Source organism: Arachis ipaensis, chromosome B09, assembly GCF_000816755.2.
Source record: "Arachis ipaensis cultivar K30076 chromosome B09, Araip1.1, whole genome shotgun sequence".
NCBI classification, from domain to species: domain Eukaryota; kingdom Viridiplantae; phylum Streptophyta; class Magnoliopsida; order Fabales; family Fabaceae; genus Arachis; species Arachis ipaensis.
In genome coordinates this window covers 41,935,733-41,940,251 of record NC_029793.2, presented here as the reverse complement: position 1 = coordinate 41,940,251, position 4,519 = coordinate 41,935,733, and positions in this window count along the sequence as shown.

The following is a 4,519-nucleotide window of genomic DNA, read 5'->3' as shown; positions in this document are numbered from 1 at the left end:
CTTTTAAAAAATTAACATTACAAAAATAATTTTATAATACAAAAAAATAACTAATACTAACTAACTAAAAATTAATTCTTTATACTTATTTCTTAGATAAATGATCTAATCTGTATATTCTCATTTATCTATCACTCCATTATATATGACTCATTATATTCTAATTTCATTATCTGCTGTGATGAGTGAATATTTTTGTATTTAAAAACATAATCCAGAGCTGATTGGCACTGCATTATTTGTTGACTATTTATGGACAAAGATTTAAAACCAGCTGAACATATGTAAAATAATTTGAGCAAAAGACATAAGATATAGTAGCATAGGTATGGCTGTCAACTTTTCTAAAAAAACGTGATCGGAAAATGTTAGATTGGACAAGAGAAATTCATGTGAAATCCGCTCCATATATATAAAGCTTAATAATTTGTTTTGCTAGTACTTGCAACTTGCAAGTGAAATAGATGATTGCTTACTACTGTCATGAACTACATACTCAAGCTATCGCTGTTTATATCTTGTAACCTAAGCTTTGCAACTACTCTAGGTGATGGCAGAGTTAGAATGCTCTAACACCGTTCTGTGCAACATTGATTAACCTTGAAATAGATTTGTCCTTCACCACATGACAGTTAATCTCGATGTGTTTGGTCTTCTCATGGATGATCGGGTTGGCTACATTGATTGTCCACAGGAAAAAGCAATTGGTTTGGTTAAAGGGAAGCCAAAAATCAATGAGAATGTGTGAGAGTCTTTAAGTTTCTCTAGTTGCAGAAGCTAGAGCTCGAGATTTTTGCTTCACCTGATTAGTAAGGGACCATGACTTACTTCTTAGTCTTCCAAGTGACAAAAGAGGTGCCTAAATAGAAGCAATAACCAGAAACATACCTCCTTGTATTAGCAAAAGTCGCCCAATCAGAATCCTAGTAACTTGAGGGAGCCAGATCAGACAGCTGAGAGATTTCTTGATGTATTTCAGAACCCGAACAACAGCTTAAAAGTAAATACTTGTTAGACAATTCAAAACTGGCTTAATCTGCTCATAGAGAGTAGAGGCAGGCTTGACTTTTCATGTAGTATTCTTTCTTAAGAGTAAAAAACACCAAGTAAAAAATCTTCTTACCATTATCACTTATGAACCACTTGAGACTAATTCATTATAGTCCTCACATTTTCTACTTAACAATCTTTCCCTTAAGTGTGAGCAACCATATTGAGCACATCAATTTTTCTTCTTTCTAGCTCCTCCACCATATATGAGTATTCATCCCTCACACTGCTGCACCACACAGTGGGACACGCCATCCGAACTACTTTTGCTGGAAAGACTTTCGATGTTTTACCTTAAATACTATTTAAACCACCAGACCGATTAACCATCAGCTCTGATACCACTCGTTGGACCACCATGGAGAGTTCTCGACTAACAGGAAGATTTTAGGGTAGAACCAAGTGAGAGAACATAAGATGAGAAGACACCTGCATCCAACTCAAAATCTTAAGGTAGTAAGTTAATGAGTCTCTCATCTTGTAAGCTACTTACTCTTTCTTACTTTCTTCAATGTGGGACTAATTTCATACACTCCTCATACTTGCAATATTAAAAATCTTACCCTCAAGTGTGAGGCACCACATTGAGTACGTCAACTCCCCCTCTTTCTATCTTCTCCACCACATATGAGTATTCATCCATCACAATGTCGTACCACACTGCAGGACAGATATGAATATTTATTAGCCTTTTTTCTCTCCGCCCAGATCCAATTTTTTGGGAGTATCTCCTTATACCCTTGTATCACTATCATAATTAGATTTTTTGGGGTAATAGAGAGTGAGAGAGAGAAGAGAAAAAAAATAGAATTTTTAATTTTGTGCAGAACAATAGATTTAAAATGGTAGTTTCTCATCCGTTCACCGATGGATCGATCTTAAATTTGTACTGTAGATTCACCTCATCTTGTTCTTTATTTTGGACAGTGGAGATGTTGATTGAAGGTCTATAGTGGGAGGAATCAGCTTCGAATATTAGCTCTATTTTTTGGATATTTTTCATCTTTTTGTTATTCATTTGTAAGCTTTGATGTTTTGATGTGTTGGTTGCTTGTATGCACGATTTGTACTTTATTTGAGACTCTCTTGTACCTCATAACTGATTATAGTAGAGTCATTTTCTTGGTCTTGGTGACTCGTGATTTTTCACGTTAAAATATCGGTGTGTCACTGACAAACCCCAATTTGACGGTTTGTTTTGCCTTGAATTTAGAACATTTTGATAACCTTTTGTCACATTTAGCCTAAGAATTAGCATGGTTTTGTTATCTCTTCCATGATTGTGCTTAAGTGTAAAAACATGCTTTTTAAGCCTTGTCTTGGTGAATTCTAGTTTCTGTTTGATTCCATACGATGCCTTGATGTGTTTGCTAGTAACCTCAGGTTGAAACTAGGCATGGATCAAAGGAAGCAAGGAAGGAAGCATACAAGTGGAGAGAAGCATAAAAAAAGTCAAAGAAGCAAAGTTAGTCATGCACGCGCACGCGCACAAGGCGCTCGCGCGCACATTGCAGAATCGACCAGGGACGCGCACGCGTACCATGCGCGCACGCGCCGATGCTGGCAAATTGAATCGCCTCTCATTAAACAAGATGAAGCTCTTGAAGATAACACCAAGCCACGTAACAAAGAGGATGAGGTTGAAAGTGAAGAAATTCGTCAAGAGGTGGAGATACACAAGGAAGAGCACAAGGAAGTAGACCTTGCATTGTCTAAGTGTGGGGAAGCCTCTCTCCCCAAATTATGGACGCGCGCGCGCAACGTGCGCGTACGCGTCCTGCCGCGCATGCACCACGAGCCACATTCCAGAGAGTTGGGCCTCTCCTGGGCCAGCCTTGTGCCTCGAGCTCAATTCATTCCACGCTGACGCGCACCACACACATGCGCGCCTATGAAACTATAGGGAACGCACCACACGCGTACGCGCACCTGCCGCGTACGCGTCGATTCGCTGCTAGACTTTCTGGACCACTTTCCAGAGAGTTGTGCTGGATCTGGGCCTCTTCTAAGCCCCCAGCTCAAAACCACTCACGCGTACGCACCCCGTGCGCGTGCGCGGCGATGCGTATTAACATCACCAGGGGCCACGGACCAGAGAGTTGGGCGTGCCGCAAGCCCATTCTAAGCCTCAGGCCCAATCTCATGTACGCGTGCGCGCAAGGTACGCGCACGCGTCCCTGCCTAGTATGCCATCCCACGTTAGCGCGCACTGTGCGCTCACGCGTGGTTCCCCATTCCCCTCAATGCACGCGGACGCGTACTTGCCGCGTGCGCGCAGCTCTAGTAGCGCGACTCCCAGGCCAGTCTCCAGAGAGTTAGGCCTGAGTTGGGCCAACTCTAAGCCCCTGGCCCAACTCCATGCACGCGTGCGCGCACGGTTCGCGCACGCGTCCTTCCCTCTTTCTGCTCATCCCCGCTACGCCACCGGCGACTCTCCTTCACCGCCCTGCCGCTGCCGCCACCACCCACGGCGGCCAGCCTCACTGATTCTGCTGCTTCCGTTCCGACCCCACTCCCCTTTCTCATTTTTATTCTTCGGGCCCGCTCCCAGGTTCCTGCTCCATTTCTGCTATCTCTGTTTTTATTTTCCCTTTTTCATTTTTTCTGTTAATTCCTAGAATTGCATGATTAGTAGCATTAGACTGTTGTATGTTAGGATTAGTTAGAAATACTTGCGGTTAGGTAGCTAGGACTGGATAGAGGATTCTAGGCCTGTTAAGTGCTCCGTATGTGCTTACTTGCTGTTTGTCTGTTTGTATGCTGTCTGCTGGTTTTGGCTTGCTTTTTATGCACTTCTTGCTGCCTGATTGCTATACCACTGTTGTTGTGCTTACTCGATGCTGCTTTCTTACTGTTTGTGCTATTCCGCTATCCGGGAACGTCCAATTTTAGGCCGGAATGCTGCCCGATTTTCAAGGAAATTAGTTTTCTTTTAATCTTTATTTCAGCTTTGGGCATCTTTCCGTTTCCTTTTTGACTTCCCGGATTTGCACAATCATTGTGAACATGCACCACAATTTCTCGTTCAATTGAGCCTATATATCATCATATCGCTAATCCACTTTTCTAACCCCTAATTTCTTTCACCATTTTACTTACACTCACTTTTAACCCTCTTTAACAATTCTTTCATGACTATGATGATATTAGTGCCTTTTGCATATGAGGTGTTACCTTATGGTTTTGGTTCGGTCACTTATGCTTACTTGTTCAATTTTACATATTCAGTGCAACATCATGATTGCTCTTTGATAATGATATCCTGAACATGTCTTCTTTGTTACATGCTAAATGTTTCATATATTCTATCATATTCTTTTCAGGATGTCGGATAAAGGCAAAGCCGTAGCCACCACCTCCAAAAAGAGAAAACACTCTACCCCCTCCATTCCTTCCATCTACAAGAATTATGCTCGGAATCCATTGCAGGACGAGGATAAAGAGAATCAGCAGTTGCCTTCCACCAATC